Genomic DNA, 15,699 nt, shown 5'->3' with positions numbered 1-15,699 from the left:
GGGGTTGACCAGTGACATTAGTACAGTAATCAGTGCTAAAAATATGCACTGTTACTGTAATAATTACACTGGCAGGGAAGGGGTTAACCTAGGGGTGATTAAAGGGCCTAGGGGAGTGTTTTCTAACTGTGGGGGGAGGGACTTGTGAAATGATCATAGAGACCTGTGATCCTATATAGTAGGATCACTGCCTAGTGGGGGCGGGGGTGCGCGCTCGCCCCCCAGCACCACTCGCATGACCTATGTACCCCTACATCGTTTTGCACAGCCGAGCCAGTCTACCGCAGTAATTCTGCTGCGGGCGGTCGGCAAGTGGTTAAATAGTCCAATCCCAGCTCTTTTTTTTTTTATAACAATGAAGTCAGCCATGGTTAAAATTAAAAGTACAGCCTACACTGCAATACTCATCCTATCTTCAATGCTGTTCTCTGTAGAACCATTGCTCTTCCATCCAGTTCTGGTCCTCTTCCTGATTGAAAGACACTTCGTATCATTGAACTTACTTCTTGTGAGTCCAGGGTGTCAAGGACCCACCCCTGGGGGTATGTTATTAAGTTTGCGTCCATGGACGCACAGTACAATGTTTCAGGTAACATCACCGTGCCATTATGTGTCACTGATCCCTGCAGCAGTAAGGACCCACTTATTGCTGAAGAGGTGTTTAGAATCAGAGGACACACGACATACAGCGAGAAAACATATGAATACAGATGCAGCAAAACCTTGGATGGTGAGCATAATTCATTTCGCAATCATACTTGTAATCCAAAGCACTCATATATCAAAGCGAATTTCCCCATAAGAAGTAATGGAAACTCAGATGATTTGTTCCACAACCATTTATTCCTAAATCCTTCAATTTATAGTCCAAATAAAATGATTACAGCAATGTGATGTCCTTCCACAAATGGCGCCTCCACAAGGGGGTTAGAAGCAGGAGCTACAGAGTATAAAAGAGAAGAGAGGCGCCTCTAAGTGTAGCAATATGAGTACATTTAATGAATGTTCAGCATTTAGAAACTCACATGGTTGATGATTAAAAGAGGCACATTTAAGTAAGCAGGCATCCGGGGTAAAACTGTCCACATAGACCGCCCTCCACTCCGCCGGCTTTCCCCGCTGTCAGTCTGCAATCGTGACCGGGAAGACAACCCTGCAGTAGAGCGATCTGAAAGCGAGGCTTGAAGCGCTCGTGGAGCAAAATGTGGAAGGGATGATGTAGATGGCGTGCGGAGGATGGTCTATGTGGACAGCTTTACCCCGGATGCTGCATACTTAGATGTGTCTGTTTTATTCATCGACCATGTGAGTTGCTAAACGTTGTACCTTCAATAAATGGAACTATATTGATACACATAGAGGCGCCTCTCTTCTCTTTTTTTTTCTCAGTTGTGTCATGACGCTACTTGTATATCAAGACATCGCTTGTTTATAAAATCAAAATGTATTAAAAATAATTGCTTGTCTTGCAAAACGCTCTCAGACCAAGTTACTCTCAATCCAAGGTTTTACTGTATTAAAAAAAAATAAATGCTGTGAGGATCAGTGGCAAAGGGTGGAATAAGGTGTGGGATGCTTAGTTTAAGCATACCCTTAATGGATTTTTGGATACAACTAAAAAAAGTACCTCAGTCTGCACTTAACCTCCTTAACCACTGCACCAGCATTTAACAGAGTGAGAAGATCTAATGAATTATCAGTGTGTTGCTGCTTCTCTGTACCCAATAGTAGGTTGGTGGTGGGGAGGTGACATCACTGTATTCCTAACTCTAACAGGGATGTATTTTCAACATCCTGGCTGTGCTGTCTGGTAGAGGTGTATGAATCACACAAGTTTCCAGACAAAATTGCAAATCCTTTGCAGACCAGACAGTAAACACGAGCAGAATGGATAAAAATGAATGATTTTTATTTTTTTTTAAATCTAAAAAAAATCTGATTTTTTTTTAAAAATAACTGTGAATTTTTTTTTCTATTTCCAAAACATTTTATTGAAATTTCAAAATGAAGACATAGATAACAAGTCAACTAGCATTTGTTAACAACAACATTACAATGGTTTGAGAGGGAATAACAAGGAGAGATGCATAAAGAGGATTACAATGACTGTTACAATCAAATAGAAAAGGGTAAAGCAGGCCAAAGACGATTCGAATTTCGTACGATTTATCGTTCGATAAACGAAAGCGGCACTCGTGCACATCATCGAGTGTACCATCAATGTGAGCCGAAAATCGTACGACAAAACACTATTTTTTGTGCCTTTTAACCACATCTCTACCGGACACACTCCCTACTGTTCTGTGTTTTGTTCGGCGAAATCATACAACTCCCCCACTAATGATACGAAATTCGGCCGATTTTCGCAAAAAAACCCAACATGTTGGATATGTGAATTTTTGCTGTCATACGAAAATCGAACGTTTTACATACCACACTAACAATACGAAAATCGTTCGATAACACTGCCATTTACGATTTTCGAACGAAATTCGAATCGTCTATGGCCTGCTTAAGTCTCAGTTGTATCCTGGAGAGGGTTCGGAGGCACCCCTTGGGAACCAGTGTTAATTTTGGCAGCAAATTTCAATTTAGTTTTAGTCTTAGTCTTAGGACTAAAATTGCATTTTACTTTTAGTCCCATTTTAGTCTTCTGCTAGTGTTTTAGTTTTAGTCGTATTTAGTCGACTAAAACTCCAGTACATTTTAGTAGACTAAAACGTCCTACTTTTTAGTCGACTAAAACGTCCTACATTTTAGTCATCTATAATCGAATGGGTGTAGTTCAGTTGTAATTTGTAATGCATTATTTAAGTATTTCTCTACATTTTCCAAACTCATTATATACTACTGCTGGTCCTGGAGTGAAAAATCTAATATGTTATTATTTATGGTATTAAGCTTTGAGTATGCACCAGTGTTAATTTTGGCAGCAAATTTCGATTTCGTTTTAGTTATAGTCTTTTGACTAAAATGCCATTTTAGTTTAGTCGTATTTTAGTCTTAAGACTAAAATGCCATTTTAGTTTTAGTCGTATTTTAGTCATCTGAATTGTTTTAGTTTTAGTCGTATTTTAGTCGACTAAAATTGTGTTAATTTAGTCGACGAAAACGTTCTGAAAGAAGGGCGCCGCCGCCAAACCTTGTCATATTGCATCCCTTGAAATGTTTTATTGACAAAAAGCAAGCTATAATTTAGGCTGTGTGATCTCCTCTGTCGTTATCATGAGAATTAGAAACTAGAACCATATGTAGGGGGATATATAGGTGTTAGTACAAATAGTATTGTGGAGTCCGGTAATGGTATTTCGTCTATAGCTCAGATATCCGGAAATTCCAGATGGGGCCTATTGTTGGATAAATTTAAGTAGGGGGGTAAAGAGAAAGGAAGAGAGAAGAAGAGAAAGAGAGAAAGAGAAGGAAATAAACAGAGGGGGGGGAGGGGAGGGGGGTAAGAAGAAGGGTGGGGGATGAGAAGGAGAGAGCTCTGTCCCCTTCCCCAGGGTGAGTATAGAGGTGAAGTCTATTCTGCCATGTCTTTGAAGTGGAACCAGCAGGCCCAGGTATTGGAAAATTTGGTTGGCGTGTCTTTAGCTTGATGAATAAGCTCTTCCATTTCAGTGTTTTAATAAAATGCTTTTGGAGTAAAAATCTATCTAAGCTTCCACCGCTGGAGACCAGACCGGAGCGGCTTCAGAAAAGGTATGTAAACCGATTTTTTCTTTACAGGGCTAGATAGGTTAGTCTTAGATCATGGATGCCTGTAGATTTAGAGATTTTAGTGTTAGGATGGACTTCTACTTTAATCTGGCCAAAGAAATTAGAGCATGGTTAGACATCCAAGCCCACATAAGGACATACTTGTTCTCATTTGGATCAGCTATGGGAATGCTTGGGAGGAAGGAGATGAGGCTGACATTCTTCAACCAATAGTGGCACCTGCTTATCAAAGAAAATAAATAGTGATTCGATAATGCGTTCTAAACTCTCCAATTATTTTCTTCCCTGAGATTTGTCATCCAGGACTGTCTCCAGCTGTTCATCTACCTGAGATTGTATACAAATCTGCCCAAATCTGTCCAAATCAGAAGGTTATCTCATACTTTAGGCTACATTTATTACAGACATATTTACCAGTAATTAAAGTGAACCTCTCACCCAGCCTCAAATATGTTCAGGTAAAAGCCCAGAAAAATCTTGTATTTTAAATTCTCACTTGTAGTATGTGTTTCGTTTTCCTATAAAAACATTGTATTGACTTGCAATAGCGCTAAACTACAAAATTTAAATGCTGCATGAGAGCCAATTTCCTAGCACAGCCCCCTCCCTCCTTGCATTTCATAGCCCTCTCCTCATTACTTTCTATGCTGACCCAGCATCTCTGCCCCTCCTCTCACATCCTTATATAACCTTTCATGGAGCTGCCAGGGGAGGAGTCTGCAGGGGATGCTGAAATCACATCCAAGATGGCATATCCATTAATAGTCTCAAGGCTTTTCGGTAAGTCATGTACATAAAATACTTTAAATGCTCATATAATCTTATGGGGAGATTGCTGTTGAAATGAACATGTGTTGTCTTCAAATTTGGTAGAAATTTCTTTTGCATGTGTGCGCTATTCTTTTTTAATATACATGTCTTTTGGTTCATAGCTGCACCAGCTTTAGAAATACATGGGTATGCTACCCCAAATTTTTTGCTTGTTTATTATGTATTCGGTCTGACCAGACTTCTGAGGTTGAGCACCCCACCCCCCACACATACCTGTACTCTATCAGTGTCCACTATCAAGTGGATATAGGAGGAGTCCCCTGTAGTGCATTTGCACATCTTTCCCAGCAAGGAGTATTATCTCCAAGGGTTAGAAAGGCTGGATTCATCTCTTTTTTATGGATAGTGTAGGACCCACTGATAATGGGGTACTTTAAAGTAGTGGTGGGCTTGAGCACTATATGGCCATATGGTGGGACCAAATCCCCATTTTTATTTATGGATTGTCTTCAAATTTGGTAGAAATTTCTTTTGCATGTGTGCGCTATTCTTTTTTAATATACATGTCTTTTGGTTCATAGCTGCACCAGCTTTAGAAATACATCGGTATGCTCCCCCAAATTTTTTGCTTGTTTATTATGTGTTGTGAAGGACTTCATTCAATTGACCTTTTAGGAAAAAGCACATCAATGCACCAAAATTTCGTCAGGCAGGATTTTCGTTCAAGGCCACCTTAGTACAGAGTGTTGGTATAAACATGACTAGCTTTCAAACAATGGATTGCATTTTAACGGGGCTGGAAAGTGCAGCCTTCCCTGGAGATGGCTACGTTTTGCCTAAAACCATATGTGGAAAAAGAACTAAGAGGATACCAAGCAGGATTTAACACTGGAAGGTCAACGACAGATCAGATTTTCTCTTTGATTTAAGTACATTAAAGACCTTTAGAATATAAACACATCACCTGTTTGTTGTTTTTAAAGCAGTGCATGATAATAACAAAGAAACATCTATGTAACGCCTTGAGGAAAGTGGGCATGCCAGAAAAACGAAATAGTCAGAAGGGTGCAACTCCCCAGGCCACATAGGTAGTAGAACACAGATATGCATCTAGATATTCTTAGCACTGAATATTGTTAATATACTGGAGCAGAAACATCAACTTTGCCTTCAGACGTCTAACCATATACAATACCATTCCTCCTATCCTTATTGGCTGGAATTGTTCTATTTTTGTATCTGGCAACTCACTGTACTGTGAAATTGCAGTGAACTGTCAGCCAACAGAAAAAAAACAAAAAAAAATTCCAGCCAATTGGGAAAGGAGGTTTAATGTCATTGTAATAATAACCATGCACCTACATTTGGCTTCCTAACTCATTAACACAACCTTCCAGTGACCCTTTAAGCGGGCTTTAATGCCCCAGATGTGGCGTAGCTTCTGTATCATGTGACCTCATTGGCTTTCACAGCAGTCACATGATTGTGAGTCAATCCTACTGGCTGCCAATCAAAAGCCTTGCTAGAGACCTATTGGTGACAGCTCAGTCAATGTGCTAAACATCTAAATAGATGCAAACAGCCTGGCCCGGGAGCAGGCCAGCACAAGTGCCCTCATGGGAAGCTGCTTCCTATGGAGGCACTTACTGGGGGGAGGGGCCAGGAGCACCGGAAGGGGATCCAAAAAGAGGAGGATTGAAGCTGCTATTTCCTTCCCCTCATATCAGGGTGCTAGGTGTAATCCAGGACTCTGACCTCTCCTTTCAGCCCCACATTTAATCACCATGCACATTTTGCCACCTTCACCCCTTTTGTAACCAATAATAGCACCAAGCCACTAACTCACTTTATTGTTATCTCTTGTCTCAACTACTGCCACTCCCTGCTTGTTGGCCTAACTCTACAAAGCTTTATAACCCTCACTTTACCATGAATGCTGCTGCCAGACTCATCCACCTTACCAACCACTCAGTGTCTGCCAATCCTTCAACTGGCTTACAATCAACAAAGGAATAAACCTTAAACTCAAAATATATTAAAATAATAACAACTTATGAAGCCATTCACAGCTCTTCCCCCTGCTACATCACCAACCTCATCTCAAAGTTTTAACCAATCATCCACATCCCTCCTATCAAGACTTCCTGCTCTCTAGCTTCCTCATGACCTCCTTTCATGCTCACATCCCAGACTTCTCCAGAACCTCTCCTATCCTCTGCAGCCCACTACCCCAACTTGTATAGCTATCTCCAATACTTCCATCCCCTCATATGAGGGTGCTAGGTGTAGTCCTGGACTCTGATCTCCCCTTTCAGTCCCATATTCAATCACTGTCTAAATCTTGCCACCTTCTTAACCAATGACTCCACCAAGCTACTAACTTACCTATTGTTATCTCTTGTCTCGACTACTGGCACTACTGTTTGTTGACCTAACTTTACACAAGCTTTCTCCCCTTCAATTTATCATAAATGCTGCTGCCAGACTCATCCCCCTTATCAACCACTTAGTGTCTGCCACCTGTTTCTGCCAATCCTTAAAGTGGCTTTCAATCGACCAAGGAATAAAGCGTAAAATGTTAACCTAAAAAGGCATTCAGAACATTGCCCCCAGATGCATCACCAACCTAATTTCAAAGTATCAACCAAACCATCCACTCCCCTCCTACCAAGACCTCTTGCTCTCTCGCTTCCTTGTGACCTCCTTTCGTGCTCACATTCAGGACTTATCCAGAGCCTCTCCCGCCCTCTGCAACTCCCTACCCCAACTTGTATGGCTATCTCCTACTCTGTCTATCTGTAGATGATCCTTGAAAACTTCTCTCTTTAGAGAAGCCGATGCCATCTCTAGTTAGCAACTAAATCTTACTTTGTCAAACAACTCCTCTGCATGCACTTGATACATTTTGCATCACTTCTCTTTCCATTTATATCGTAAGTTCCCGTTAATTGTATTATAACTCTACTGTCTGCCTTTATTTTGTGAAGTGCAGTGCAAACTTCTGGCGCTATATAAATTCTGTAATAATAATATGTGATGTTTGCAGAACATTGTTGAGAAAGCAAATAACATGAGATTTTTAGAAGAGTCAAATAATATAAGATACTCTACATAGAAGATACAGCATAACCACAGATACAGAAAATGTCTGTACATAAAAGATCTTGCCACCCAACAGTGTCCAATGGCTTGATTGAAAATGCACTTATCTGAAATACAGATCAGAAATGAAGAACAAAATGCAGTATTTTATATCAATACAGACATTGGGACTGATTTACTAAAGCTGGAGAGTGCAAAATCAGGTACAGCTGTGCATGGTATATAATCAGCTTCTAACCTCAGTGTGTTCAATTAAGCTTTTACAAAGAGCTGCTCTAGATTTTGCGCTCTCCGGTTTTAGTAAATCAACCCCACTATGTACAATATTTTAACCTCCCTGGCGGTATGATTATGTCAGGAATTACATACCAAAAGCGGTACAATTCTTTTCATGGAAATTTGGCGTTATGTATTATAGGCCTACAATTCTTAGTAATTACTGACTTAAACCTGACCAAAACAAGAGTCTAGTAGACATCCCAGATGTGATAAATTTGAAACACAAACACGTGAATTATAATCGAATCAATAATATTATTTTATTATTTAATATATAATATATATAATAAAATTATATTATTGATTAGATTATAATTCATGCATTATATATTATATATAGATATATGTGTGTGTACATATATATATATATATATATATATATATATATATATATATATATATATATATATATATATATATACATATATATATATATATATATATATATATATATATATGCATACATATATATATATATGCATATATATATATACCGGTGTATATATATATGCATATATATATATGCATATATATATATATATATATATATATATATATATAATATAAAATGTGTTTTGTGTTTTGTGCAACGTTTTTTTTTTTTGAATTTCCCTCCCTAGTTCCGCTCCCATGCAGCATTGCTGCTGCAGGGAACGGAACTAGGAAGTGATCACACCGACGGAGGGACGGAGGAGCGGCGTGACTCTCGGCTGGCGGTCACAGCAATGAGAGATCATCGCTGGATCGCCAGGATAAGGTAAGAGAACACCGCTGCGCTCTCTGCAATCCACCCCGAGCGTGACTCGGGGTTACCGATCCTGATATGAAAAATCAACCCCGAGTCACGCTCGGGATTACCGCTAAGGAGGTTAATATAGTATGGTATTACAAACAATTAATTGATGCAGGGATTTTAACAACATGAGCTTAGGCACAACATACAGTAATTAGTATGGTTTGTGGCATAACACATAACAGTTTCTTCTAACTGTTAGGTATTCCATGGGTAGGCTTTCTTCACTCAAGTTCCCAGGTCTGCTCATTGTGGCCATTGCAAAGGCACTGTTGGAATTTCAGTTTATTTTGCATTTATAATAAAGAATGCAACAGAAAGAGTACAAGATGGATGTGAATACTTAAGACATCAAGGTAGGTAGGAAATGAGCCATGAACTATAGCAGGGAGATCTCACAACTGGAGTCCCAAGAGATTTTAAAAGCCAGTAAATGATACAGCCCACCAGACTCCTACAACTGAAATGCTACTTTAACTATCTGTAATAATCACAAAATGCTGCTATCATGCATGAATCAGCTTTTACTAGTATGTAGTTCACTCCTTGTTCAAATGGTATAATATCTGAGAGTGAAATCAAAGCTGTGCTTATCACTAGGAATGTAGATATCTGATGTTCCAATTACTGTAGTTTAATTCAGGGGCTATGATATATCTTTTTACAGAACATACATAGCCATATAGTAACACTTATAACCATATATTAGAACTCAAAATTGTATGCATTTTATGTTGCTTGAAATGCAGAAAGCTTAATGTTTTCAGATTTCATATTTATCACTATTGCTTATCCTTCCAGCTGCTATGGTACAACATTCTGTTTATCTAAACCTTGGAGAGGAATTAGCTTAATCTTACCTCTCTAGAATCTCTTTGATGTTGGCATTCAATGGAATTTTTTGAGCAGTTAACCCTACAGCAATGGAATAGAAATTAGCATGCAAAATAATTACATTTTTAAGGAGAAAAACAAAACAAATGTTTTAGATTTTTTGGTGGAATAAGGGAGCACTTCCCCTTGTGTGTTCAATGCCTTAAGTGGGGTACACACTAGTAGAAAATCTGCCGAAAATTCCCGTCCGAGGTAAAATCGTATGATTTTCGGCTAGTGTGTACACAACTTTCAGCAGCCGATGCTGACATTTTCAACGAAAAAAATGGAGTGACAAACACCAAAATTTTTATCATGCGCCCCCAGCACGACCAATTTTCGTTCAACCACTTCTTACCCACCCACCGTCAAATGACGGCTGAGCAGTGTATCCATCGTTCTGGGATGCCGTCATATGACGGTGCACCAAAACAGCCTCTCTCGCGCTCCCCTGGGGGCACGCACAGCGGCGATTGTGGCTGCGCCGTGTTTCTAGGACACGGCGCGACTCCGATCTCGGTAAAGAGTCAATGAAATTACTCTTTACCCCTGTGATCAGCTGTGTCCAATCACAGCCGGTCACATGTAAATAAGGAAGTGCCGTTATTCGGCTCTCCTCACCTCACACTCTGACAGTGTTAGGCGAGGAGAGCTGATCAGCGGCTCCTCGCCTCACACTGTCAGAGTGTGACAAGGACATGTAATCAGGACACTGATAATCAGTGCCCTGATTACAGAAAATCAAAATAAAGTGCCAATCAGTGCCCACCATCAGTGCCCGCAGTGCCCACCATCAGTGCCCACAATCAGTGCCCATAGTGCTGCCAGTCAGTGCCCATCAGTGCCTGCTCATCAGTGCTACCCATCAGTGCTCATCAGTACCACCCGTCAGTGCCCATCAGTGCCGCTCATCAGTGCCCAGCAGTGCCGCCGTCAGTGCTAATCAGTGCCGACCGTCAGTGCCACCTCTCAGTGTCCATCAATGCCGCCTATCAGTGCTCATCAGTGCCGCCTATCAGTGCCACCTCTCAGTGCCCATCAGTGCGGTATATTAGTACCTCCTCATCAGTGCCACCTCATCAGTGCCCATTAGTGCAACCTCATCAGTGCCCATAAGTGCCACCTCATCAGTGCCGATCAGTGCAGCCTATCAGTGTCCATCAGTGCCACCTCATCAGCGCACATCAGTGAAGGAGAAACATTTTTTATTTCCAAAATTTACTGTCTTTTTTTCTTTTTTTTTTAAGAAATAAAAAACCCAGCGGTGATTAAATACCACCAAAAGAAAGCGCTATTTGTGTGAAAAAAATGATGCAAATTTCATATGGGAACAGGGTAGCATGATCGCGCAATTGTCATTCAAAATGTGAGAGTGCAGATAGCTGAAAAGTGGCCTGGGCAGGAAGGGGGGGAAAGTGCCCTGTAGGTAAGTAGTTAATGTGTATGCAGTATGTCCGCAAAAAATCGGATATGAAAGACCGTGCATGATCTGAATTTGCTGACGACCCGGAAGTCTAGGAACAAACATCTCCAAAAAAAAAAAAAAAAAATCGTACGAGAAATTTTGTCAACATTATGCACTGTCAACTAAAAACGGTTATGACCGCTGAGCATGAGAGAGAAAAACCGGAGTATATTTCGGTCCGATTTTCATCAAGTGTGTACGAGCCTATAGGCAAGGTTCAAATGTATGCAGTTCCCTACGGGCACTTTTTACGGGAACAGCGGCCCATTCATTTTAATATCCTACTGTGCCTGTGTGCGTTTTCACACAAGAAAGTGTGCTGTGTTTTCCAATGTGTGTGTGTGTGGGGGGGGGGGGGAGCCATTTAGAATGAAAGCACAAGGGGTTATTACTCACCTTTCCAACTGACCCCCACCAGTGCTGGCATCTTCTCTTGTATGCTGATCTTTGGCCTTCTTCATTGACTGGATGGACATACTTTAAGAGACACTTCAAAAATCAATGTATCCATTTTCAACAAAAAACAGTTTATAATTTCTCTGTTACGGCAGAGAAAATAATTTAAAGTAGTTAGTATGTTGAAGTACAATAGAACTTGCCATTTCACATTGTAAGGGGAGAGCTTCAGGTTTTTTGTCTCTGGTTTATAGCAAACACCCACTTGTAACTATTTAATTCATTTGGATCAGAGGGTAACAGAGCATTTAATGGTAAATAAATATGTTTTTCTTTACTGTATTGATGTCAACATTTACCTCTAAGTCTATCTCTAAACGTGAATGGGAAGTTGGACTTGGCACTACAATCACTTTGGCAAAAACATCCTCCTTTAAATGTTCACCTTTGGGCATAATATTTTTAGAAGAGGGAAGGAGGATATCCCTACTTCAGCGTATATCAGAAGAAATTAAATGGTAACTCCACTTTCATGGGGAAAAAAAATCAGCAAATAAAGAAAAAAACAATGTAGCATATACAATTGAGACACAAATCATATTGTAATTGAATGTTATTAAAAATTACTTTCCTTTTTAGTCTGTAGCTGCTGTAATTTTCTGAAAATGCAATGCAATATGGCTACCTGGAGCTTTTCTGTACACAGAATGTGTACTGACCACACCCCAGAAACATCATTTCCTGCTTGTGTGATTGGCTCACCAATTTTCCCAGAAGTCTGCCTAAGATACAAGTCAGATTTCTGGCATCCCCTGCAACAAAAATGTCATTTTTGGTGAGATACTCCGAATAGGAACACTTCTAAAGGGATGCAGGCCCAGCAGCTTTCCTCATTAGAGCCCTGCAGCTGCCACAGCTGATAGATAATTATGAAACTACTCACATTGGTCCCACTCAGCAGAGAGGAACAAACAATGATTTCTTCACAATAACAAAAGGTAGGAATCTGCAACAAAGTTTGTTAAAATCCTTGCAATGTACAGAGATCACCCAGAGCGGAATGTTTTTTTCTCAACAAAACTGGAATTACTTCTTAAGCGAGATGGGATATAACTCTAATTAGCATAATCAATTCTTCCCCATCTTCTTGGTTCACAGGTGTGTCCTGAAGTTACCAAAGGCTAATAGATGTATGATAAAGCTTACCCTAATCCTGTCCTACCTACCAAGCCTCCTTATTGGTCTTTTATGTTGTGGTAACCCTACCAACTGGTGGAGAGACACAGGGGTTGATTTTCTAAAGGCAAATATGCTGTTCAATTTGTAAAGGGATTTTCTCCAGAGCTTAATGAAAGTGACAAAATCCCACTCTGCAAAGATTACCCAATCGTGCAAAGAAGGTAAAAAAATAACAAAAAAAACAGGATGTTTGCCTGCACATGATTGGGTAAAGAAAGTCAGCAGAGCTTCACCTCATTCACTAAGTTCTGGGGGAAATTTCCTTGCAAAGTGCAAAGCCCATTTGCCTTTAGTAAATCAAACCCAAATAATTTCATATGATTGTCAGCTATCCGCATATCTAATATCTTCGGTAGGGATGATCGAACGGTTCGGGTCGACCATCGGTTCGACCCGAACATTGGATGTTCGATATTCGGCCGAATACCGAACTTTTTGCGGCAAAAGTTCGGTATTCGGCCACCAGAACCGCCCAAAATGCACTGGGACAGGAACTGGGCTTTAAAAGCCCGTGATTGGCCCAGAAACGTCTGCAAAAGCCAATGAGGGGGCAGGAGTCTCCTAGGAACGTGATTGGAGTGACTACGGGGACCAGAGGCCAATCAGGAGTGAATACGCCCCACACTATATAAGATGGCCCCGCCTAACCCCTAGCACAGTTATCCAGAGCCTGTTGAAGAGAGTTGAAGCAGTTCTGTCTGACTCCTGCTTGCTACACTACATTTCCTACATATCGAGTGGTTCTAAAGCTCCATATAGCAGAATTGTATTTAGCTTACAGCCAGTGTAGTTAGATACAGCGATTGTGCTGGTTCTTAGAGTTAAAAAAAAAAAAAAAAAAAAAAAAAAAAAAACTTAAGGGACAGTGTCAGTCTTCTGCTGTATGGAGCTTTCTATTTAGTGGAAAGGGATATCTAGTGTAGTTAGGGAACTTTGTACTACATTAGTTAGATTTGAAAATTTAGTTTCTGTAGGGAAAGTGTGAGGGTTCTGTTTAGTGAGCACGTGGCACAGTGCTGCTGTATCACAGCAGGTATACGTGCTTGCTAGGCAGCAAAATACAGTGACAACTTAACGCCTGTTGTTCAAAGCGTTAGGTGCACTGTACAAAAGCCTTTGCAACTGTGCGTGACACGCAACTGCTGTGCTGTATCCAGCGACAACTGTGGGTCGCATAGCAGTGTGCGTTTTTCACCGCACACAGTTGCCAACGCATCAGTGACAACCTAACGCCTGTTGTTCAAAGCGTTAGGTCCACTGTGCAAAAGGCTTTGCTACTGTGCGTGAACCGCAACTGCTGTGCTGTATCCAGCGACAACTGTGGGTCGCATAGCAGTGTGCGTTTTTCACCGCACACAGTTGCCAACGCATCAGTGACAACTTAACGCCTGTTGTTCAAAGCGTTAGGTGCACTGTACAAAAGCCTTTGCAACTGTGCGTGACACGCAACTGCTGTGCTGTATCCAGCGACAACTGTGGGTCGCATAGCAGTGTGCGTTTTTCACCGCACACAGTTGCCAACGCATCAGTGACAACCTAACGCCTGTTGTTCAAAGCGTTAGGTCCACTGTGCAAAAGGCTTTGCTACTGTGCGTGAACCGCAACTGCTGTGCTGTATCCAGCGACAACTGTGGGTCGCATAGCAGTGTGCGTTTTTCACCGCACACAGTTGCCAACGCATCAGTGACAACTTAACGCCTGTTGTTCAAAGCGTTAGGTGCACTGTACAAAAGCCTTTGCAACTGTGCGTGACACGCAACTGCTGTGCTGTATCCAGCGACAACTGTGGGTCGCATAGCAGTGTGCGTTTTTCACCGCACACAGTTGCCAACGCATCAGTGACAACCTAACGCCTGTTGTTCAAAGCGTTAGGTCCACTGTGCAAAAGGCTTTGCTACTGTGCGTGAACCGCAACTGCTGTGCTGTATCCAGCGACAACTGTGGGTCGCATAGCAGTGTGCGTTTTTCACCGCACACAGTTGCCAACGCATCAGTGACAACTTAACGCCTGTTGTTCAAAGCGTTAGGTGCACTGTACAAAAGCCTTTGCAACTGTGCGTGACACGCAACTGCTGTGCTGTATCCAGCGACAACTGTGGGTCGCATAGCAGTGTGCGTTTTTCACCGCACACAGTTGCCAACGCATCAGTGACAACCTAACGCCTGTTGTTCAAAGCGTTAGGTCCACTGTGCAAAAGGCTTTGCTACTGTGCGTGAACCGCAACTGCTGTGCTGTATCCAGCGACAACTGTGGGTCGCATAGCAGTGTGCGTTTTTCACCGCACACAGTTGCCAACGCATCAGTGACAACCTAACGCCTGTTGTTCAAAGCGTTAGGTCCACTGTGCAAAAGGCTTTGCTACTGTGCGTGAACCGCAACTGCTGTGCTGTATCCAGCGACAACTGTGGGTCGCATAGCAGTGTGCGTTTTTCACCGCACACAGTTGCCAACGCATCAGTGACAACTTAACGCCTGTTGTTCAAAGCGTTAGGTGCACTGTACAAAAGCCTTTGCAACTGTGCGTGACACGCAACTGCTGTGCTGTATCCAGCGACAACTGTGGGTCGCATAGCAGTGTGCGTTTTTCACCGCACACAGTTGCCAACGCATCAGTGACAACCTAACGCCTGTTGTTCAAAGCGTTAGGTCCACTGTGCAAAAGGCTTTGCTACTGTGCGTGAACCGCAACTGCTGTGCTGTATCCAGCGACAACTGTGGGTCGCATAGCAGTGTGCGTTTTTCACCGCACACAGTTGCCAACGCATCAGTGACAAATATGCCTGGTAGACCAAGAAAAGGCATACGTGGCCCTGCTGCGGAAAGGGGCACAGCTTCTAGGGTGTCTAGAGGCAGGGGTGGACGTGGTGGTCAGTCCTCAGCCAGGCCACCATTTGGATTGTTCTCCGGCAGTGGCCAAGCTATACGTCCACAGTATGTACAGGAGGTGGTGGACTATATGAACAAACCCTCATCATCGGCATCATCTGCAACTACAGTGACCCAGGCAGAGAAAAGTGGTCAGTCTTCTGCAGTTGTCAGAACAAATACAGATGAGTCCAT

Source organism: Pelophylax lessonae (genome assembly GCF_965119305.1).
Source record: "Pelophylax lessonae genome assembly, chromosome: 8".
NCBI classification, from domain to species: Eukaryota; Metazoa; Chordata; class Amphibia; order Anura; family Ranidae; genus Pelophylax; species Pelophylax lessonae.
This window is presented reverse-complemented; position numbering follows the sequence as displayed.